Here is a 25,741-nt window from a genome sequence, read left to right on the forward strand (position 1 = left end):
AAAATAAAAACTTTTATGAACTCACTATGCCCATCAGCGAATACCTTAGGGTGTCTACTTTCCAAAATGGGGTCATTTGTGGGGTGTTTCTACTGTCTGGCCATTGTAGAACCTCAGGAAACATGACATGTGCTCAGAAAGTCAGAGCTGCTTCAAAATGCGGAAATTCACATTTTTGTACCATAGTTTGTAAACGCTATAACTTTCGCGCAAACCAATAAATATACACTTATTGCATTTTTTTATCAAAGACATGTAAAACAATAAATTTAGAGAAAAATTTATATAGAAATTCAGTTTTATTTGAAAAATTTTACAACTGAAAGTGAAAAATTTAATTTTTTTGCAAAAATTTCGGTCAATTTCGATTAATAACAAAAAAAGTTAAAATGTCAGCAACAATGAAATACCACCAAATGAAAGCTCTATTAGTGAGAAGAAAAGGAGGTAAAATTCATTTGGGTGGTAAGTTGCATGAAAGTAGTGTAGTGCAGAATTGTAAAAAGTGGTCTGGTCATGAAGGGTGTTTAAGCTAGGGGAGCTGAGGTGGTTAAAGAGGACTTTCATGTTTTGTTTTTTTTTGTTTAGCTAAATACCTTTCCTTGCGGGGTTTCCCCCCGTTGATACTGCCACCCTACCAGTTTTTTTCAAATATCGCTCCCCCTGCAGTTTTTCTGCTCAGTATGTTAATACTCAGCATCGGTACAGGGAGGAGGAGACATCAGGGTTTCTCAATGTTCGTCTCCTTCTCCCCGGATGTGCCACGATCCAATCACAGCGGAGAGCGTCACAGCCAGGGAGAAAAAAAAAGCTCACCTTCTCCCTGGCTGTGACGTTCTCCGCTGTGATTGGAGAGGTTGAGTGCACGTGTTCAGCTCCATATCCAGAGGTCGTCTTTTCAAAAAAGACGTATGTCGTCATGGAGGAGTGGAAGAGGATTCAAGTGGCAACCTGTGAAGCTCTAGAGAACTACATGCCCAAGAGAGTTAAGGCAGTGCTGGAAAATAATGGTGGCCACACAAAATATTGACACTTTGGGCACAATTTGTCCATTCTCACGTTTGTTGCCAGCGGTTTAGACATTAGTGGCTGTGTGTTGAGTTATTTTGAGAGTAAACCAAATTTACACCATTATACAAGGTGTACACTGACTACTTTACATTGTATCAAAATGTCATATCTTCAGGGTTGTCCCATGAAAAGATAAAATATTTACAAAAATGTGAGGGGTGGACCGACTTTTGTGAGATACTGTAGGTACCAGCAACAGATCTTGATGATTTCCTTGCCCAAATGCATTCAGCAGGGCAGAACATTCCTCAGACAATCATTAGTAACCTCATTGGTAGGATGCCAAGGCGTGTAAGTGAATGTATTTATGCACGTGGCTCTCATACTCAATACTGAATAAAGCAAGATGTTTTGTATATTTTGTTTCCGTTTTTTATCATTTGCAAATCATCAAAGGGGTTCTCCAAGATTTTCCTCAGCATAGATCTTCAATATAAGATCAGCAGAGGTCAGGTCTTTGCACCCCCACCAATCAGCTGTCTGAGGAAGCCTCAGTGCTCACCGGAGCTCCAGTTAATACAAAGCCTCCTCACAGCTTACCGGGCACAGAACCGTCTGTTGAATAGTAGCTATGCTTGGCATTGCAGCTCAGACCCATTCACTCGAGTGGGACTAATCTGTGCCTAGGCTATATGACCGATGAACGTCACATTGCATGGCCAGGAAGGGGCCTAAGAGCGCGCAGAGCACTGTGTCCTCTCCATACATCTGATCGACAAGGCTGCCGGGAGTTGAATCCGCCTCCCATCTGATTTCAATGACCTCTCCTGAGGGTGGACTATATATAAATATATATATATATATATATATATATATCATATATATATATATCATATATATACACTGTATATCACCTATAACGCTGTGACATTTCCATCCATATTTAACTTGAATTTTAGCTGAATCAGTGAATATAACGCAGAAAAACTGACAGAAGAGAGAACCTAAAAATGTAACATAAAATTGTATCATCCAGTGAAGGAGTAGAATCTTAGAGACCTCTCGGCTTTACTTAGTGGTCACTACTCACCTGTACGGTTATCTGTAGGAATGTCCTCTGTACTCTGCTCATCACCCCTCACATATGTCTCTGTAGGATTAATATTGTTCAGATCTTCACCCGGATTCACAATCTGTTAAATAAATATTGTAGAAGTCATCAGACGGTTGGAGAAGTCGTGTGGAAGGTTTTATATGACCTGAAAAGATGACCAAAAATGACCGGACAGCAGGAGTTCTCTGACCAAAATATCTGCAGGTCTCCTGTATAAATCCAATCTGATTGCTTCGTTATTCCAACCAGTTTGCAATGCAGGGAGAGTAGCCCTTATATTCCATCCCTAACATTACATTGTGTGCATATAACATTACATTGTTTGTGCACCTGTTGCCCTTGCTGGCCGCATCAGGACTGTGAAGCCGGCAAGCCAAAGTTCTTTAGGTCCATGGCTTGTTTACCTCCTAGGAATGGACATAATCAACTGCTCTGCTGCAGTCAATGACTGTATTCAGGGGTAACATGTCCACAAGATACACATCACCACTAAAGCCAGTCATTGGCTGCAGTCAAGCAGGTGACCATGCCTGTGCCGGCGAGGAAGCAAACAACATTTACTGGAAGATGGACATAACAGCCAGCGTGCATAACCAGAGCTGAGGGTAGCAGGTACATATGACTCTTTAAATAGTAGAGTCTGTGGAAACATGTGAAAAGTTACTTATTCCTGAACAAACCCTTTAATGCTGTCTTCCTGTTCTGTCTACCAGTTTTGGGATGACTGCAGGCATGAAGATACTGTACCTACTATAAGGGACAGAGGACAACATGGGAAAGGTGAGAACTGATTATCTATCACCACTAGAACACCCTGCTTATCACTGTATATAGTATAAGGACAGGAGAAGTGAGAACTGATTATCTATCACCACTAGAACACCCTGCTCATCACTGATTATAGTATAAGGGACAGGACAGAACACAGGAAAGGTGAGAACTGATTATCTATCACCGGTAGATCACCCTGATTATCACTGCTTATAGTATAAGAACACAGTGGCTTAACTAGAGTTGTAAGGGGCCCAGGGCAAACTTTGGATAGGGTTCCCCCTCTCCATAATAAGTTTGACTGGGTTGTAGTACACTGCCGCTGATCACTACACAAACTCACAGCATCTAAACCCCTATAGCTATAAAGCCCCTGTAAGGCCCCCTAGCCCTAGTTATATAGATCTAGTTATAGTGGACCCAGCAATAATAATAATGCCCTGGTTGTGTTCCCAGTATTAAAAATACCTCTGACAGTGTCTTCAGTAATAGTAATACCCCCCATACTTCCCCCAGTCCACAATCCCATCCTCTTTGTCCTCAATAATAATTTAGCACTTTTTCATGAGACAGGGAGAACTGTGGCCAACTACTACTACTCCTGGTCGGTACTGATACCGCTGCTACCACCCACATTCTAACTCGGGGCGGACGAGGCATGGGTCTTTCATTTTGTAGTCTTCCGTTTTCCAAACATTTATTTTATTTTATTCGCTTTATTGAACACACAAAGCCAAGTTATAATGACATTCTTTGTACATAGTCTATCATTTGATGTACATCAGTAAGACTATATTGAAGCGTACGAATATCATGTATATAACACAATAAATAAAACAATAAACATCTGTGCTGCATCTGCATACTTGTGTCTTTCTTTTTCCAGACAAGAGGTACCCAGTTTTATCAAGAAAACATCATAAAGGTTATTCACATGTTGTGGCTTATCTATTTCACCATGTCCCACCTTCTCCCTCCCGTCAAACTTTATTACTGTCTAGTTTGTCCTGCCCTTAAAGCCTCTGTTAACCTTTGGACTGAATAAGCAGTTCTCGGTGATGTACACCATACCCCCCACACCTTTTGAAATTTGGGCGTACAGCCTCTATTCTTAAAAACGATGCTCTCATATGGTATAATAGTGTTGACCAGCTGTTTCCATTGCGCTAAAGTGGGTGCTCTATCTCCCATCCATCTAATGGCTATAGCTAAGAACAATCTTTCTCTAAGGAATATCCTAATATGATGAGAGTATATAGTCTCATCCAGTATTCCAAAGAGACGGATCTTTGGGTGCAATGGCACTGCACATTCCAATAGATCTTAAAATAGCTTTACTACCTCTTCCCAAAATTTTTGGATGTAGGGACATGCCCAGATAAGATGCCAAAAATCGGCGTCAACTGACGGACATCTATGACATTCAGAATGGGTAAGCCTACCTATCCTATGTAGCCTTTTTGGGGTTAGGAAGCTTTGGTGTATTATACACACTTGAAAGAACTTATTATTTATGGCAGGTGACACTAGTGTGGGGGATTCCAGAATATCCTCATCATCTTCATTAGACAAATCCGGAATCATAGCTTTCCATTTAGATAATGTTTGCATCGGGTTACCTTTCAGTTTACCATCTAGGAGGTGGGTATACTATGTTGATATAAAGCCACGCGGTCCTTGAGAGCGCATAACTCCGATCATTGGAAAGGTTGACAGTAGGACTGGGGTATCTCGGTAGTGTGTTTGCATGGCATGCCTTAATTGAAGGAATCTGTAGAATGCCTGTCTAGGAAGTTCATGTCTGCGATTCATGGATTCATAATCATTGAAAACATTGTTACTATATAGGTTTCCCAACGTGACAACCCCATGTTCCTTCCAGAACGCTCCTTCTCGCAGTGCCATCAAGTCAGGGAACATGGGGTTATCCCAAATCGGGGTTTCCAATAGATCCGACTGCACATTATGTAGCCGCTTACAAGCTGTCCATACCTGAACCGCTGCCCTATAGATCGGTAACAGCTTACGTGGGAATAGTTTAGGTTGTTCTAGAACTGGCCATAAGTTGGTAAGGTCCAGGTAATCTGCGAGCTGTTTCTCCTGCCTATAGAGACAGTCTCCTGGTGACAACCACGACTTAATATTCCTCAGTTGCCCGGCTATGTAGTATAAGTGAATATCAGGCAGAGACATGCCCCCTTCTTTTTTAAGACGTGATAGGTTTAATATAGATAGCTTGGGTCTATTCGCACCGCAGATAAAAGGTGACAACAAGGAGGTAATTCTCTGAAAGAATGTGTTCGGGACTATATATGGTGCGTGTTGTAAAATATACAAACACTTCAGTAGGATAATCAGTTTTATCAGATTTATCCTCCCTGACACAGACAGAGGCAGCCCCTGCCACACCCTGAATTTTTCTTTACAATATTCTATGAGAGGTTGGATATTCAGAGCGTGAAAGGAGGTGACATCCTTTGTTATGTAGATGGCCAGGTATTTATTTATAACTATTCACAATAGGTAACTCTCCTTGGGGGAAAAATCCTCCAGCTGATATAGAGGGCATAGGGTCGACTTGGACCAGTTTATCTTTAGTCCTGAGAACTGGCTGAATGTTTCAATTATGGTGATTGCTCTAGGGCAGTGATGTCGAACCTTTGGCCGAGTGCCCAAACTGCAACCCAAAACCCACTTATTTATCGTAAAGTGCCAACACGGCTATTTAACCGGAATACTATAGTTTAATATAGTATATATTCCATGTACTTTATCATTTGGCTATTAAAGCCTGCCTACATTCAGTGCCCTGCCTGTGCTGTTCATAGTGCGCCCTGCGCTGATGAATGGCAGGAAAAGTCTAAGGCATATTGGTACACCATAGACTTTTTTCACAGTGCGGGTGCCCACAGAGAGGGCTCTGAGTGCCGCCTCTGGCACCCGTGCCATAGGTTTGCCATCACTGCTCTAGGGAGTGTGGATTCTGTTTGTGACATGAAGGGCACCATATCATCTGCGTACAAGCCGACCCTATCCTCCTGCTCTCCTATTTGAATTCCATGGAATTGCGAGTCCGCCCTCATTCGCATAGCCAGCGGCTCTATAGCCAAGATGTGAGGCGCAGAAGAGCGTTTTCCTTCTGTGGCCGGACTATATACTTGCATCCCTGACCAGTAGGAGAGAGTTTGCCTCCCCGGAATAGAAACAAGCTTCCTAAGGATTAATCGGTGATAAAAGCCATTATTTAGGGCCACAGACACCTTTGCGCATGGTGGAGGACATATAGCTTCTGGCAGCCACACCGTAACTCTGGGAAACAGATGAGTTACCTATCCTAATATTCCGCTTGTAGGGAAAGGACAAGGTATAGGACTGAGCACATCAACAGGAACAAGGTACCCCCTAACCACAGCTCAAATCAAGACTAAGAAAGCCTGGAAACAGTGGATTTGCAGAATTAACTGTAATATCAACAAGAGACTGTATTCTGTACTGCTGCAACCAAAGTCAACCACAGTAAAAGTTGTGAGTTGCATCTTACCACTGTCTACCTGATTATTACCACTATTGGTTGTACCACCATTATCGGTACTGGCGTCACAACAAAAACCATCAAGGGACTAAGCCGCAACAAGCACCCTAAGCACCCCTAACATTAAGGGCAACTACACCATCTTGGCTGATACTTCCCTACCACAGAGCGTGCCCCGGAGGATTTCGTGCTGTCCACCTCAACACCGTGCTGCCAGCCCAGGGAGGCTTTCTGCTAACCGTGAGTAAACTGATGAACTATGTGTTATATCATTTGGCCCCTCATCGGTCCACCGTGCACCTCACGTGTTCCCCCTGCGCTTCTGGCTGGCTGCAGGGGGATCTGTGGAGGGCAGTGTTATAGGGAGATCTGTGGAGGGCAGTGTTATAGGGGGATCTGTGGAGGGCAGTGTTATAGGGAGATCTGTGGAGGACAATGTGATAAGGGGGATCTGTGGAGGGCAGTGTTATAGGGGGATCTGTGGAGGACAATGTTATAGGGAAGGATTTGTGGAGGACAGTGTTATAGGGGAATCTGTGGAGGGCAATGTGATAAGGGGGATCTGTGGAGGGCAGTGTTATAGGGGGATCTGTGGAGGGCAGTGTTATAGGGGGATCTGTGGAGGGCAATGTGATAAGGGGGATCTGTGGAGGGCAGTGTTATAGGGGGATCTGTGGAGGGCAGTGTTATAGGGGGATCTGTGGAGGGCAGTGTTATAGGGGGATCTGTGGAGGGCAGTGTTATAGGGGGATCTGTGGAGGGCAATGTGATAAGGGGGATCTGTGGAGGGCAGTGTTATAGGGGGATCTGTGGAGGACAATGTTATAGGGGGATCTGTGGAGGGCATTGTTATAGGGGGATCTGTGGAGGACAATGTTATAGGGGGATCTGTGGAGGGCACTGTTATAGGGGGATCTGTGGAGGGCAGTGTTATAGGGGGATCTGTGGAGGGCAGTGTTATAGGGTGATCTGTGGAGGACAATGTTATAGGGGGATCTGTGGAGGGCAGTGTTATAGGGGGATCTGTGGAGGACAATGTTATAGGGGGATCTGCGGAGAACAGTGTTATAGGGGGATCTGTGGAGGGCAGTGTTATAGGGGGATCTGTGGAGAACAGTATTATAGGGGATCTGTGGAGGGCAGTGTTATAAGGGGGATCTGTGGAGGACAATGTTATAAGGGGGATCTGTGGAGGACAGTGTTATGGGGGGGGGGGAGGTGTCAGTGGAGGACAGTGTTATGGGGGGGGGGGGGGTTCTGTAGAGGACAGTGTTATAGGGGATCTGACGCCATAACATTGGGCCCTAGTCATAGCAGCCATCACATATAAAGTGCATACAGCAGCCCCTGGCAGTACTGCTTTGCTAAACTTGCAGTAATCCCTTATCACTAAGCAGTACTCACCATTCAGTAATGAAGTGTGCGGGGCCGGAGCGTGACTGAGTAAGTGACGTGCACTGCCGGCCTGCCCGCTGAGTGCATGGCGAGTACTGCTTACAGATAAGTGATTACTGCTATGTGCTGATGAAAATAATCATACACAGCTTTTCCAATATTATATTCTATGCAAGTAAGAAGGGTGACTTGTATCTAGATGTGCTAGAATGGAATCCGTGATATGGCTTTGGTACTGCCACCCTAGACTACAAAACCCTTCAAGATAATGATGCATTTATCTCCTGATGTTCATGTTCAACTGAGAATCCGAGCACAACTATGGTTAACCATTTACATTATTGCATGGTCTCGGCTGAGGACCGCTCAGAAAACTGTTGTGCCACTCTTATGCAACCACAAAAGATCTGCAGCAGTTCACAGAGGAGACCACCTTAAAAGTCTGTACAAGCAGAAAATAGTGAGAAGAACCAGACATGTAACGTCTACGGTCAGCTGTAATCCTGCCATCTCCACCATTTTCATTATACAAGGATAAGACATATACCGTATTTTTCGCCCCATAAGACGCACTTTTTCTTCCCCCAAAATGGGGGAGAAATGCCCCTGCGTCTTATGGGGCGAATGCGTGCAGTTTTTCATCGCTGGCAGCGATGGATCAGTGAGCGGGGACTCGGGGAGGGACTGGGAGGAGGGTCTGGGGGCTGGCAATAGCGGCGGGGCGGTGCAGTCAGTGTAGTATAGCACCGCCCCGCCGCTCCAGTATACTAATATAAGATGTAATTTTCAAATAATAGTTATTAAACTTGCCCCCTTAGTCCTATTACTAACTTACATCCTAATCGCGGCAGTAGAATTCAGGCCGGGCGGGCGGCAGCGTAACTCTTGTCACGTGCCTGCGCCGCCTACTTTATGAATGAAGCAGGAGGCGCAGGCAAGTGACGTCAGTAAGAGACGCGCCGGCCGCCCGTCCTGCCTGCCTGCATTCTACAGCAGCGATTCGGATGTAAGGTAGAAATAGGACTGAGGGGGCATGTTTAATAAGTATAAATTGAATATGACATCTTATTTTAGTATACTGGCGGCGGGGGCGATCTGTGGATGGCACAGTTATGGGCTGGGGGGGGGTCTGTGGATGGCACTGTTATGGGCTGGGGGGGGGGGGGGTCTGTGGATGGCACATATATTCCCCCCCCCCTGTAACAATGCCATCCACAGATCCCCCTGTAATAGTGCAAGCCACAGATGCCCCCCATAACAGTGTCCGTCATCCACAGATCCCCCCCATAACAGTGTCCGTCATCCACAGATCCCCCCTAACAGTGTCCGTCATCCACAGATCCCCCACATACCAGTGTCAGTCATCCACAGATCCCCCACATACCAGTGTCAGTGATCCACAGATCCCCCACATACCAGTGTCAGTCATCCACAGATCCCCAGTAATAGTGCCATCCAGAGACCACCATTCGTTCCAAACCCACCAAACACACAGCACACCTTTTGGTTAAAAAAAATTTTTTTTCTTATTTTCCTCCCCAAAAACCTAGGTGCGTCTTATGAGCCGGTGCGTCTTATAGGGCGAAAAATACAGTAATACTGGTGGATAAAACAAGACTGAACACAAGATCCTCACAGTCTTCTACAGATCATAGGGAACATTTCATGAGACCTTATCTCCATCTACCTGATAATCCAGTGGCACATTGTGATGTTCTTCTGAATTATCCTGTGGTACATTGTAATGCTTTTCTGACCCATCCTGTAGAAGAGGAGGACTGGGACATCTCTCCGGTGTTCTTCTCTCTTCCTTAACTGTAGGAAACACATCCAGTGACTGAATTCATTCCTTACATACAGATAATGACAGGACATGTGTATTTAGTCAAGTCTATTACCTGGTGATATGAGAGGCTTGTGATCCTCCATCATGATGCCATTATATCCATCTACCTGATCATCCTGTGGATCATAGTGATGTTCTTCTGAATTATCCTGTGGAAGAAGAGGACTGGGACATCTCTCCGGTGTTCTTCTCTCTTCCTTAACTGTAGGAAACACATCCAGTGACTGAATTCATTCCTTACATACAGATAATGAGAGGATGTGTGTATTTAGTCAAGTCTATTACCTGGTGATATGAGAGGCTTGTGATCCTCCATCATGATGTCCTTATATCCATCTACCTGATCATCCTGTGGGACATAGTAATGTTCTTCTGAATTATCCTGTGGTACATTGTAATGCTTTTCTGACCCATCCTGTAGAAGAGGAGGACTGGGACATCTCTCCGGTGTTCTTCTCTCTTCCTTAACTGTAGGAAACACATCCAGTGACTGAATTCATTCCTTACATACAGATAATGAGAGGATGTGTGTATTTAGTCAAGTCTATTACCTGGTGATATGAGAGGCTTGTGATCCTCCATCATGATGTCCTTATATCCATCTACCTGATCATCCTGTGGGACATAGTAATGTTCTTCTGAATTATCCTGTGGTACATTGTAATGCTTTTCTGACCCATCCTGTAGAAGAGGAGGACTGGGACATCTCTCCGGTGTTCTTCTCTCTTCCTTAACTGTAGGAAACACATCCAGTGACTGAATTCATTCCTTACATACAGATAATGAGAGGATGTGTGTATTTAGTCAAGTCTATTACCTGGTGATATGAGAGGCTTGTGATCCTCCATCATGATGTCCTTATATCCATCTACCTGATCATCCTGTGGGACATAGTAATGTTCTTCTGAATTATCCTGTGGTACATTGTAATGCTTTTCTGACCCATCCTGTAGAAGAAGAGGACTGGGACATCTCTCCGGTGTTCTTATCTCTTCCTTAACTGTAGGAAACACATCCAGTGACTGAATTCATCCCTTACATACAGATAATGAGAGGACGGGTGTATTTAGTCATGTCTATTACCTGGTGATGTGAGGGGTCGGTGATCCTCCATCATGATGTCCTTGTACTGAACTTTGTGTTCTTCTAAATACTCCCACTCCTCCATGGAGAAATGGACGGTGACATCCTGACACCTTATAGGAACCTGACAACACAATGATACAGTCATCACCCAGATCCCTTCATAGCGTTCCTGTATAATGTCCCAGCAGTGTCACCTCTCCAGTCAGCAGCTCAATCATCTTGTTGGTGAGTTCTAGGATCTTCTCTCTATTGATTTCCTCATGTATCAGGGGGTGAGGTGGAGGCTCCATGATTGGGCTCAGGGTTCTTCCCCATCCTTCAGACACAGGGTCCTGACAGCGCCCACTAGAGGTCTTCTTCACTACTGTGTAGTCCTGGTTATGGAGAGACACAGTAATAAATATCACTCCATACATCTCCAGAGTCCCTCACCTCTCCAGTCATGTCCACCTGTTAGTAACATAGAGAAGATGATGTAATGTGACATCATCAGAATCTCTCACCTCTCCAGTAAGCCGGAAAAGGATCTCTAGGGTGAGATTTATTATACTCTCCGCCATCTTGTCCCTGTCCCTATCCATCCTTGACGGGTCAACAATATATCCAGTGAGATTCTATATTGTAGAAACCTGAATGGAGAGAAGATGAGACTATGTAAAATCCTACAAAATCCCATGTAAAATACAATAACTGGAGATAAGAGGAGACATCGGAGGAGATAATAAAGTGTAGATGTTGTGTTCTCTCTTTTTATATGGATCGAAACATGTGTGAGGTCAAGGCAGTTTCATGGTATGTCACACCTTCACATGACCCTACAGCCAATAGAAGACATCATCAGTGATGCCAGTATGAACAGCACCTGACCACCATAGACCATCCTAGGCCTCAATGGTCAGGTGACATACATACCGCTATCAGAGCTCCGACCAATATTGTCGTTGCAGTGATGTAAACAGACTGAAGGAGACCACAGCAGCAGGGCCGGCTCCAGGTTCATGTGGGCCCTTGGGCGATAAATCCCAGTGGGCCCCCATGAGGCATTTTTTTACATTGACATGTCCCCCTGTGGCTCCCACACGGTATAATGACCCCCAGTGGCCCCTATACAGTATAATGACTACTAGTGGCCCTTCACACAGTATAATGAACCCCCAATCCCCCCCCCCCCCACTGTATAATGACCACCTGTGGCCCTGCATTCAGAATAATAACCCCCAGTCGCCCCCATTCAGAATAATGACCCCCAGTAGCCCCCACACTGGGGGAATACTGTATGGAGGGGGCTCTGGGGGTCATTATACTGAATGGAGGGTCATTGGTGATCATTATACTAAATGGGGGACACTTGGGGTCATTATACTATGTAAGGGGCCCTCACAGTGTGATGAATGACCCCCCAGTGGCCCCCTCACATACCTATCATTGCAGGGGAGCTGGTGGTCCTGTCATTCACTAACCGCAGCTCCCTGCACTCCTTCTCTCCGGCGGCCCGCTGCAGCAGTGAGCCAGGCCTGGAGGAGAGGAGGAGATGTGCAGTGATGTAGCTAGAACTGACTGGGCCCCACAGCCAATTTTAGTACGCCCCCCTCCCCCCCAATGTGTGTTCACATCACGTTTTTCCTATCGGTTTGATGTATACAAATGTGCAGCACTCCACGTTTTTGTATCCTGCAGAGTCAAGTAAAAAATGCATACGTCAACGTATATGTTTTTTTACAATGGAACTGTAAGGTGAACGGACGCCTCTGTGCGGCATCAGTCTGAGGATTGTATTGTGAACGGACGCCTCTGTACGGCATCAGTCTGAGGATTGTATGGTGAACGGACGCAACTGTGCGGCATCAGTCTGAGGATTGTATGGTGAACGGACGCAACTGTGCGGCATCAGTCTGAGGATTGTATGGTGAACGGACGCCTCTGTACGGCATCAGTCTGAGGATTGTATGGTGAACGGACGCCACTGTGCGGCATCAGTCTGAGGATTGTATGGTGAACGGACGCAACTGTGCGGCATCAGTCTGAGGATTGTAAGGTGAACGGACGCCTCTGTGCGGCATCAGTCTGAGGATTGTATGGTGTCCGGACGCCTCTGTGCGGCATCAGTCTGAGGATTGTAAGGTGAACGGACGCCACTGTGCGGCATCAGTCTGAGGATTGTAAGGTGAACGGACGCCTCTGTACGGCATCAGTCTGAGGATTGTAAGGTGAACGGACGCCACTGTGCGGCATCAGTCTGAGGATTGTAAGGTGAACGGACGCCTCTGTACGGCATCAGTCTGAGGATTGTAAGGTGAACGGACGCCTCTGTACGGCATCAGTCTGAGGATTGTAAGGTGAACGGACGCCACTGTGCGGCATCAGTCTGAGGATTGTATGGTGAACGGACGCAACTGTGCGGCATCAGTCTGAGGATTGTAAGGTGAACGGACGCCTCTGTACGGCATCAGTCTGAGGATTGTAAGGTGAACGGACGCCACTGTGCGGCATCAGTCTGAGGATTGTAAGGTGAACGGACGCCACTGTGCGGCATCAGTCTGAGGATTGTATGGTGACCGGACGCCACTGTGCGGCATCAGTCTGAGGATTGTATGGTGAACGGACGCAACTGTGCGGCATCAGTCTGAGGATTGTATGGTGAACGGACGCCTCTGTGCGGCATCAGTCTGAGGATTGTATGGTGACCGGACGCCTCTGTGCGGCATCAGTCTGAGGATTGTATGGTGAACGGACGCCACTGTGCGGCATCAGTCTGAGGATTGTATGGTGAACGGACGCCACTGTACGGCATCAGTCTGAGGCATCTGTTAACGCATATATTTTTGGTATATATTAAATGGATGGCACAAATGGGATGTAAACCCAGCTATAGTGTCAGAATAAGCACCAGTACACAGCGGAGCAGCGTGGCGGAGAGGGGAGGCCACCATGTACTGACAGAGCCCTGCCTGGTCCTGGTGGTCAGGGGTGAGGACTGTGCTTCCCAAGGATCATTTTGTACAGGGAAATACAGGGCACAGTATAATACACTAGAATCTATATAATATAAAGATATTAGCCCTACCCCCGAATAATAATACAATTAGGGGGTCATTTATTATATAGAAATACGTCTATATTAGGCGTATTTCTGACACAGATTGTGGCGCAAAGGTCCTTAGCACCGCAATCTGTATCTTTTCCCGCTCATGCCAGGTCTAAAAAAAGTGGTGTGGGCATGGAAGGGGATAAAGTTATGGCCATGCAGTTATTGGATACCACCACCATATAGTGATAACACTGCCATACAATGATAAAACCACCATACAGTGACTGGATAAAAGGGTATAAGAGGGCACAGTACAGGGAATGACTAGGGGCACTGCACAGGGTGTGGTAGGAGGGCACAATGCAGTAGGGATCGACAGATATAGATTTTTTAGGGCCGATACCGATACCGATAATTTGTGAACTTTCAGGCCGATAGCCGATAATTTATACCGATATTCTGGAAATTTTCATTTTTGAAAAAAAATAAAAAAATTCCCACAAATCTGCTGAAAATTAATGTTTATTGTTAATGTGTATTTTTTTTGTAAATCTTTCTTTTTCATTTATATTTAATATTTTGGTGTTTTTATTATTTTTTTTTGTAACTTTTATTTTTTTAACTAACTTTTAGCCCCCTTAGGGACTAGAACCCTTGTCCTATTCACCCTGATGATAGCTTCAATAGCGTCCTGGCTGCCATGGTAACCGATCGGAGCCCCAGCATTACACTGCTGGGGCTCCGATCGGAGGAGCAAGGGAGAGGGGATCCTGTGGAGGGGCGCACTGCGTCTGGGGTGGGGGGGCCCTATGCGCCACCACTGCTTAATACTGGGGGGGAGGGGGGGCGCACTGCGCCACCAATGCTTAATACTGGGGGGTTTGGGGGGGGGGCGCACTGCGCCACCAATGTCTGATACTGGGGGGCTTGGGGGGGCGCACTGCGCCACCAATGAAGCTTATTTCATATACAGGAGGCGGGAGCTGCAGGATCACATAGCCGGCTCCCGACCTCTATGAGCAGTAGCTGCGATCCGCGGCACCTGAGGAGTTAACTACCGCAGATCGCAGCTATTGCTCATAGAGGTCGGGAGCCGGCTATGTGATCCTGCAGCTCCCGCCTCCTGTATATGAATGAATGATAGATTAATCTTCATTGGTGGAGCAGTGGCCATAGCTCCTCCCCTCCTCCTGTCCCCTGTCCTTTCACTGGCGGCAGCGGCAGCAGCAGCACAGGGGGAGGAGACACTGCCTCCTTCTCCCCTGTGCTGCTAAGGGGAACACGGAGAGCGCTGTCAGCAGCGCGATCTGTGTTCCCCATACACTATCGGAATATCGGCAAAATAGATGCCGATACCGATAGTGTTCAAAATCCTGAATATCGGCCGATAATATCGGTAAATCTGATAATCGGTCGATCCCTACAATGCAGGGTATAAAGGGGCACAGTACGGGGTGGGGGGCACAGTCACATGACCCTGTGACGTTAGAAGGTCCTTATGGTGAATGCTGTTCAGATGCCACCATAATGAGAGGCAGAGGAGTGAGACAGGGGCCCTGGGTGGACAGGAGGGGTGGACACAGCAAGTAGGGGGAAGGGGCTCTGAGGGGGATTCATACAAGTAGGGGCAGGAGGTCTGTGCAGGGCAGCAACAGGAGATAGGAGGGTGAAACAGGAGCTCTGGATACATGAGGGAGGAAAGGAGACAGCAGGGGCCCCATGAGGATGAGATAGGACAGGATATGTGGGGGTGGGGGGGGGGGGGGCAGGTATCATGGAGGCAAACTGCTTAATGAAACAGTAACACAACTAAATAGAATGAAGCAGCAGCCGATCAAAGAGTCCCCCCCCTTCTGTCCCACAGACAAGAGACAGTCACAGTGCAGACTCACTCACAGCTCCAGCCCTCCGGTCTCTCTCCTCAGGCAGGTGTGCCCAGTGTAGAGGGGGCGTGTCCAGTGTAGAGGGGGCGTGTCCAGTGTAGAGGGGGCGTGTCCAGTGTAGAGGGGGCGTGTCCAGTGTAGAGGGGGCGTGTCCAGTGTCTCTGCAGCTCAGAGGGCCCCACCAAAGGGGTACTGCGTAAGTGAAATGAAAGCAGTGAGAGCTCCCATCTGTATTAATGGAAGTGCTCATAGCAGCTCAGTGGGCCCCCCCAGGAGCATTAGGCCCCGGCACTTGCCCGGGGATGCCAGTTATGACGCTGGCCCTGCACAGGAGCCTCAGTGCTGGAGCAGTGGAGGATTCTACAGGTCCTGTGTTCTCCGGGTAATTGTAAAACGCTGCGGAATATGTTGGCGATACATAAAGATTATTATTACTATCTAGACAGACGTTGGGTTGGCAGATTTGGTTTTTGGCAGCTCCTCAGGACCTCACAGATGTTGTAGTTTAATAGATTTATTTTTAACAAGCAGCATGAGGAAATACAGCGGTCATTAAAGGGTTTCTGTCATGAGAAATAAGGTGATGTAGCTGACTGATATTAGCAGTACATAACCGTGTGCTTTCTAACCCCCTGCCTGACGCCGTTCTCTTGAAATAAAGACTTCTATAATATGCTAATGAGCCTCTAGGTGCTATTAGGGCGTGGCTTCAGCACCTAGAGGCTCGGTCTACGCACCCTTTGGCACGCCCAGGTCCAGTTGATTGACTTTCAAGCTCTCCTTAGTGTCCTGTAAATCCTGCGCCGTCCAGTTTAGTATTTGGCGCAGGCGCAGTGAGTGAAGGACGCGCTCCTGCTGCCGGCTTCCTTCCTTCGACGCAAGGGCAGTGAGGAAGCCGGCACCAGGAGCGCGCCCTTCCCTCACTGCGCCGAATACTAAACTGAACGGCGCAGGCGCGGGATTTACGGGACACTGAGAACTCGAAAGTCAATCAACTGGAGAGCAGATGATGTTATTTACATGGGACTGTATGTTGGAGAGGGGTGAAGTGATGCTACTTACATGGGACTGAATGTTGAAGGGGTGATGTTAGTTACATGGGACTGCATGTTGTAGGTGGCTGGGGCAGGGTGATGCTATTTACATGGGACTGTGTTTTGGAGGTGGCTGGAGAGCAGATGATGTTATTTACATGGGACTGTATGTTGATGGTGGCTGGCGGAGACGCATTGGGAACATAAAGGGAACCTGTCATCAACTTTTTGCTGCCCATACTAAACGGCAGTATAAAATGGAGAAAAGGTGAGTTGATTGCAGGGGTCTGTCATTTAAAAGTAAGTGGTTGCCGAGAACCAACATCACAATTATTGCAGACTGGGCCTGGAAAAGAGTCCCGGCCACCTGAGAAGAGTCCTGGTTATTCATAAATACATACTCTCCCCACCCACCTGCTGATGACTGACCGTCTAATACTGAGTTTTCTCCCTCTCTCTAGGAGAGAACGGACAATCATCAGCAGGAGATTATGTATAACCAGGACTCTTCTCAGGTGGCCGGGACTCTTTTCTAGGCCTGGGCTGCAATGATTATGAGGCTGGTTCTCGGCAACCACTTACTTTTAGCTCATGAGTGACACACCGCGGAAATCAGCATTTCTGTCACTATTTGATGACAGGTTCCCTTTCAAGTGGTCCTGGAAAAAATACTAAAAGTGGCCCCGTTTTGTAGTTGGGTCCAAATTGATGGAAGGCAGGGCCAACACAAGTAGGTAGGGCTGGCAATACCATATTGTGGCACGTTATACCACCCCAACAGAGCCAAATACCATAGTCCCTCACAAAATACTGCCCCCATCAGCACAAAATACATCCCCAAAAACTTCCACTGGCCGGCCTGAGGAGGGCTCAGGGGGCCCCTTGGGCATCAGACCAATGGGAAATTTCCCTGTAAGGTCTGTGGCCAATCCGCTCATGGTGCTTGGGGAGGGGATTATGTTATTTACATGGGACTGAATGTTGAGGGGGGAGATGTTATTTACATAGGGGTAGGGTTGTTGCGTTACCAAAATTTTGATTTGATTTTGATACCAACCCGCGGTAGCTTATAACTAGGCCGAAACACGGACGTGGGGATTCGTGATCGAGATACAAGACAGCACAAGATTAATTTATATATTTAATCGCCTTAAGGGCGCACTAGATATAACACAACATCCACAGAGAATATACAGCGGTCTGAGGTTACAGATACAGGTTATGTGGGTACAACAGGGTCAGGGCTCCAGTCACACGTCCGCAATGCCGTTCCGGAATGGCGGACCCATTAATTTCTATGGGGCCGCACGATGTGCTGCCCGGATCCGGAAATGTGGACCAGCACAACCGGGTCCACAATTCCGATCCCGAAAAAAATAGAACATTACCTATTCTAGTTCGCAATTGCAGAAAAGAATAGGCCTTTTCTATTAAGTGCCGGAGATGTGCGGTCTGCAAAATGCGTGGAAACACACATGGACGTGTGAATGGACCCTTAAGCAGAGCAAAAGTCAGAAAAACCCAGGGCATCCCAATGGAGGGTGAAGTCAGTGCCCACCCAATATAGCCACAAAGGACACCCGTGATTTGTAACTCGGTACAAGCTCCCGAGTATAATAGCAAAAATACCCAAAAATGGAGCTCACAGTACCAGAAAGTAATAATATGCTTTATTTAGACATGATGAAAAGATATACATAAGTAATGGAGCAGGTAAATATGGTGCCATTTACAGAGTGAATGGGAGCAGAGAAAAGGCGCCACCCTGGGGTAGCACACAGGTCAATGGTAAACATGTATGTATGGATCAAGAGGAAATACTGGGTACAATGACCGACCAATCACCCAACAGCGAGGTGAAGACCTAAATATACAGGTGAGTCAATGGTAAACAGGCAGTATGGCCACAGTGCGGCCCCCCGGTAGTATGCCAACAGGCAGTATGGCCACAGTGCGGCCCCCCGGTAGTATGCCAACAGGCAGTATGGCCACAGTGCAGCCCCCCGGTAGTATGCCAACAGGCAGTATGGCCACAGTGCGGCCCCCCCGGTAGTATGCCAACAGGCAGTATGGCCACAGTGCGGCCCCCCCGGTAGTATGCCAACAGGCAGTATGGCCACAGTGCGGCCCCCCCGGTAGTATGCCAACAGGCAGTATGGCCACAGTGCGGCCCCCCGGTAGTATGCCAACAGGCAGTATGGCCACAGTGCGGCCCCCAGTAGTATGCCAACAGGCAGTATGGCCACAGTGCGGCCCCCCAGTAGTATGCCAACAGGCAGTATGGCCACAGTGCGGCCCCCCGGTAGTATGCCAACAGGCAGTATGCCCGCAGTAGTATGCCAACAGGCAGTATGGCCACAGTGCGGCCCCCCGTAGTATGCCAACAGGCAGTATGGCCACAGTGCGGCCCCCCGGTAGTATGCCAACAGGCAGTATGCCCGCAGTAGTATGCCAACAGGCAGTATGCCCACAGTGTGCCCCCCCAGTAGTATGCCCACAGTGTGCCCCCCCAGTAGTATGCCCACAGTGTGCCCCCCAGTATGCCCACAGTGTGCCCCCCCAGTAGTATGCCCACAGTGTGCCCCCCAGTAGTATGCCCACAGTGTGCCCCCCAGTAGTATGCCCACAGTGTGCCCCCCAGTAGTATGCCCACAGTGTGCCCCCCAGTAGTATGCCCACAGTGTGCCCCCCAGTAGTATGCCCACAGTGTGCCCCCCAGTAGTATGCCCACAGTGTGCCCCCCAGTAGTATGCCCACAGTGTGCCCCCCAGTAGTATGCCCACAGTGTGCCCCCCAGTAGTATGCCCACAGTGTGCCCCCCAGTAGTATGCCCACAGTGTGCCCCCCAGTAGTATGCCCACAGTGTGCCCCCCAGTAGTATGCCCACAGTGTGCCCCCCAGTAGTATGCCCACAGTGTGCCCCCCAGTAGTATGCCCACAGTGTGCCCCCCAGTAGTATGCCCACAGTGTGCCCCCCAGTAGTATGCCCACAGTGTGCCCCCCAGTAGTATGCCCACAGTGTGCCCCCCAGTAGTATGCCCACAGTGTGCCCCCCAGTAGTATGCCCACAGTGTGCCCCCCAGTAGTATGCCCACAGTGTGCCCCCCAGTAGTATGCCCACAGTGTGCCCCCCAGTAGTATGCCCACAGTGTGCCCCCCAGTAGTATGCCCACAGTGTGCCCCCCAGTAGTATGCCCACAGTGTGCCCCCCAGTAGTATGCCCACAGTGTGCCCCCCAGTAGTATGCCCACAGTGTGCCCCCCAGTAGTATGCCCACAGTGTGCCCCCCAGTAGTATGCCCACAGTGTGCCCCCAGTAGTATGCCCACAGTGTGCCCCCAGTAGTATGCCCACAGTGTGCCCCCCAGTAGTATGCCCACAGTGCGGCCCCCCGGTAGTATGCCAACAGGCAGACCCGCACGGCAATGGAACGAGGTTTGTTGGGCAAATGCAATATAAAAAAATAATAAACAACAATAAATATATTGCATTTGCCCAACAAACCTTGTTCCATTGCCGTGCGGGTCTGCCTGTTGGCATACTACCGGGGGGCCGCACCTTGGGCATACTACGGTGGGGGCACACTGTGGGCATACTACTGGGGGGGTGCACACTGTGGGCATACTACTGGGGGGGGGCACACTGTGGGCATACTACTGGGGGGGGGCACACTGTGGGCATACTACTGGGGGGGGGCACACTGTGGGCATACTACTGGGGGGGGGCACACTGTGGGCATACTACTGGGGGGGGGCACACTGTGGGCATACTACTGGGGGGGGCACACTGTGGGCATACTACTGGGGGGGCACACTGTGGGCATACTACTGGGGGGGGCACACTGTGGGCATACTACTGGGGGGGCACACTGTGGGCATACTACTGGGGGGGGCACACTGTGGGCATACTACTGGGGGGGGCACACTGTGGGCATACTACTGGGGGGGGCACACTGTGGGCATACTACTGGGGGGGGCACACTGTGGGCATACTACTGGGGGGGGCACACTGTGGGCATACTACTGGGGGGGCACACTGTGGGCATACTACTGGGGGGGGCACACTGTGGGCATACTACTGGGGGGGCACACTGTGGGCATACTACTGGGGGGGCACACTGTGGGCATACTACTGGGGGGGCACACTGTGGGCATACTACTGGGGGGGCACACTGTGGGCATACTACTGGGGGGGCACACTGTGGGCATACTACTGGGGGGGCACACTGTGGGCATACTACTGGGGGGGCACACTGTGGGCATACTACTGGGGGGGCACACTGTGGGCATACTACTGGGGGGGCACACTGTGGGCATACTACTGGGGGGGCACACTGTGGGCATACTACTGGGGGGGCACACTGTGGGCATACTACTGGGGGGGCACACTGTGGGCATACTACTGGGGGGGCACACTGTGGGCATACTACTGGGGGGGCACACTGTGGGCATACTACTGGGGGGGCACACTGTGGGCATACTACTGGGGGGGCACACTGTGGGCATACTACTGGGGGGGCACACTGTGGGCATACTACTGGGGGGCACACTGTGGGCATACTACTGGGGGGGCACACTGTGGGCATACTACTGGGGGGGCACACTGTGGGCATACTACTGGGGGGGCACACTGTGGGCATACTACTGGGGGGGCACACTGTGGGCATACTACTGGGGGGGCACACTGTGGGCATACTACTGGGGGGGCACACTGTGGGCATACTACTGGGGGGGCACACTGTGGGCATACTACTGGGGGGGCACACTGTGGGCATACTACTGGGGGGGCACACTGTGGGCATACTACTGGGGGGGCACACTGTGGGCATACTACTGGGGGGGCACACTGTGGGCATACTACTGGGGGGGCACACTGTGGGCATACTACTGGGGGGGCACACTGTGGGCATACTACTGGGGGGGCACACTGTGGGCATACTACTGGGGGGGCACACTGTGGGCATACTACTGGGGGGGCACACTGTGGGCATACTACTGGGGGGGCACACTGTGGGCATACTACTGGGGGGGCACACTGTGGGCATACTACTGGGGGGGCACACTGTGGGCATACTACTGGGGGGGCACACTGTGGGCATACTACTGGGGGGGCACACTGTGGGCATACTACTGGGGGGGCACACTGTGGGCATACTACTGGGGGGCACACTGTGGGCATACTACTGGGGGGGCACACTGTGGGCATACTACTGGGGGGGCACACTGTGGGCATACTACTGGGGGGGCACACTGTGGGCATACTACTGGGGGGGCACACTGTGGGCATACTACTGGGGGGGCACACTGTGGGCATACTACTGGGGGGGCACACTGTGGGCATACTACTGGGGGGGCACACTGTGGGCATACTACTGGGGGGGCACACTGTGGGCATACTACTGGGGGGGCACACTGTGGGCATACTACTGGGGGGGCACACTGTGGGCATACTACTGGGGGGGCACACTGTGGGCATACTACTGGGGGGGCACACTGTGGGCATACTACTGGGGGGGCACACTGTGGGCATACTACTGGGGGGGCACACTGTGGGCATACTACTGGGGGGCACACTGTGGGCATACTACTGGGGGGCACACTGTGGGCATACTACTGGGGGGGCACACTGTGGGCATACTACTGGGGGGGCACACTGTGGGCATACTACTGGGGGGGCACACCGTGGGCATACTACTGGGGGGGCACACCGTGGGCATACTACTGGGGGGGCACACCGTGGGCATACTACTGGGGGGCACACGTGGGCATACTACTGGGGGGGCACACCGTGGGCATACTACTGGGGGGGCACACCGTGGGCATACTACTGGGGGGGCACACCGTGGGCATACTACTGGGGGGGCACACCGTGGGCATACTACTGGGGGGGCACACCGTGGGCATACTACTGGGGGGGCACACCGTGGGCATACTACTGGGGGGGCACACCGTGGGCATACTACTGGGGGGGCACACCGTGGGCATACTACTGGGGGGGCACACCGTGGGCATACTACTGGGGGGCACACCGTGGGCATACTACTGGGGGGGCACACCGTGGGCATACTACTGGGGGGGCACACCGTGGGCATACTACTGGGGGGCACACCGTGGGCATACTACTGGGGGGCACACCGTGGGCATACTACTGGGGGGGCACACCGTGGGCATACTACTGGGGGGGCACACCGTGGGCATACTACTGGGGGGGCACACCGTGGGCATACTACTGGGGGGGCACACCGTGGGCATACTACTGGGGGGGCACACCGTGGGCATACTACTGGGGGGGCACACCGTGGGCATACTACTGGGGGGGCACACCGTGGGCATACTACTGGGGGGGCACACCGTGGGCATACTACTGGGGGGGCACACCGTGGGCATACTACTGGGGGGGCACACCGTGGGCATACTACTGGGGGGCACACCGTGGGCATACTACTGGGGGGCACACCGTGGGCATACTACTGGGGGGCACACCGTGGGCATACTACTGGGGGGCACACCGTGGGCATACTACTGGGGGGCACACCGTGGGCATACTACTGGGGCGGCACACCGTGGGCATACTACTGGGGCGGCACACCGTGGGCATACTACTGGGGCGGCACACCGTGGACATACTACTGGGGCGGCACACCGTGGACATACTACTGGGGGGGCCGCAATGTTGGCATACTACTGGGGGGGCCACAATGTGGGCATACTACTGGGGGGGCCGCAATGTGGGCATACTACTGGGGGGGGGCCGCAATGTGGGCATACTACTGGGGGGGCCGCAATGTGGGCATACTACTGGGGGGAAGCAATGTGGGCATACTACTGGGGGGGCCGCAATGTGGGCATACTACTGCGGGGCCGCAATGTGGGCATACTACTGCGGGGCCGCAATGTGGGCATACTACTGGGGGGGCCGCAATGTGGGCATACTACTGGGGGGTCGCAATGTGGGCATACTACTGGGGGGCCACAATGTGGACATACTACTGGGGGGGCACTGTGGGCATACTACTGGGGGGGGCACACTGTGGGCATACTACTGGGGGGGGCCGCAATGTGGGAATACGCCGTTGGGAGGTTTGGGAAGGTGTAAAGGTCCTGAAGGCCGCTCCGTGCTGCATCTATAACGCAGGTCTGAACAGGCCTTACAGGTGCGGAGCCGGTGAGCGCTCCTCTTACCTGGACGGAGCGTGTCCTCCTCTGTGCTGCAGGAGGAAGTGAAGGACCTGTGATGATGTCACGACCATGTGATCATGTGTGGGAGGAGTCATGGAGATCACATGACCTGGTCTATCCGCTCTGTGTATGCAGGGCTCTGCTGTGCAGTTTGTAATTCCAGTCTGTATGTAGCAGAGCTGTAATGTTTATATGGATGAGCTGTATGTGTGTAATGTTTATGTAGCAGTGCTGTATGTGTGTAATGGCTGTATAGCGGAGCTGTATGTATTTGCAAGCAAGCTGTGTAATATGCCTTTCCCTAGAGTTGTATGGGTGTGTGCAGCAGAGGCGAGCTGTGTATGTGTAATGTTCAGTTACTACAGCTGAGTCTTTGTCATGTCCATGTAGCAGAGCTGTGTATGTGTAATGTTCAGTTACTACAGCTGAGTCTTTGTCATGTCCTTGTAGCAGAGCTGTGTATGTGTAATGTTCAGTTACTACAGCTGAGTCTTTGTCATGTCCATGTAGCAGAGCTGTGTATGTGTAATGTTCAGTTACTACAGCTGAGTCTTTGGTCATGTCCATTGTAGCAGAGCTGTGTATGTGTAATGTTCAGTTACTACAGCTGAGTCTCTGTCATGTCCATGTAGCAGAGCTGTGTATGTGTAATGTTCAGTTACTACAGCGGAGTCTCTGTCATGTCCATGTAGCAGAGCTGTGTATGTGTAATGTTCAGTTACTACAGCTGAGTCTCTGTCATGTCCATGTAGCAGGGCTGTGTATGTGTAATGTTCAGTTACTACAGCTGAGTCTCTGTCATGTCCATGTAGCAGAGCTGTGGATGTGTGATGTTCAGTTACTACAGCGGAGTCTCTGTCATGACCATGTAGCAGAGCTGTGTATGTGTAATGTTCAGTTACTACAGCGGAGTCTTTGTCATGTCCATGTAGCAGAGCTGTGTATGTGTAATGTTCAGTTACTACAGCTGAGTCTCTGTCATGTCCATGTAGCAGAGCTGTGTATGTGTAATGTTCAGTTACTACAGCGGAGTCTCTGTCATGTCCATGTAGCAGAGCTGTGTATGTGTAATGTTCAGTTACTACAGCTGAGTCTCTGTCATGTCCATGTAGCAGAGCTGTGTATGTGTAATGTTCAGTTACTACAGCGGAGTCTCTGTCATGTCCATGTAGCAGAGCTGTGTATGTGTAATGTTCAGTTACTACAGCTGAGTCTCTGTCATGTCCATGTAGCAGAGCTGTGTATGTGTAATGTTCAGTTACTACAGCGGAGTCTCTGTCATGTCCATGTAGCAGAGCTGTGTATGTGTAATGTTCAGTTACTACAGCTGAGTCTCTGTCATGTCCATGTAGCAGAGCTGTGTATGTGTAATGTTCAGTTACTACAGCTGAGTCTATCATGTCCATGTAGCAGAGCTGTGTATGTGTAATGTTCAGTTACTACAGCTGAGTCTTTGTCATGTCCATGTAGCAGAGCTGTGTATGTGTAATGTTCAGTTACTACAGCGGAGTCTCTGTCATGTCCATGTAGCAGAGCTGTGTATGTGTAATGTTCAGTTACTACAGCTGAGTCTCTGTCATGTCCATGTAGCAGAGCTGTGTATGTGTATGTTCAGTTACTACAGCTGAGTCTTTGTCATGTCCATGTAGCAGAGCTGTGTATGTGTAATGTTCAGTTACTACAGCTGAGTCTCTGTCATGTCCATGTAGCAGAGCTGTGTATGTGTAATGTTCAGTTACTACAGCTGAGTCTCTGTCATGTCCATGTAGCAGAGCTGTGTATGTGTAATGTTCAGTTACTACAGCGGAGTCTCTGTCATGTCCATGTAGCAGAGCTGTGTATGTGTAATGTTCAGTTACTACAG

At 49.8% G+C, this 25,741-nt stretch overlaps 1 long non-coding RNA gene and 1 pseudogene across 1 annotated transcript; both read right to left on the minus strand.

Moving 5' to 3' along the window:
- Positions 1 to 25,741, minus strand: part of LOC122940399 — a 130,922-nt pseudogene that overhangs the window by 15,470 nt on the left and 89,711 nt on the right.
- Positions 11,073 to 23,943, minus strand: LOC122940482. The gene is made up of 3 exons (XR_006390307.1): positions 23,881 to 23,943; positions 11,259 to 11,384; positions 11,073 to 11,129 (listed from the first exon to the last, which is right to left on the minus strand). It is a non-coding gene; the product is annotated as an uncharacterized LOC122940482 (long non-coding RNA).

The sequence above is a fragment of the Bufo gargarizans genome, chromosome 6, assembly GCF_014858855.1.
Source record: "Bufo gargarizans isolate SCDJY-AF-19 chromosome 6, ASM1485885v1, whole genome shotgun sequence".
Lineage (NCBI taxonomy): Eukaryota > Metazoa > Chordata > Amphibia > Anura > Bufonidae > Bufo > Bufo gargarizans.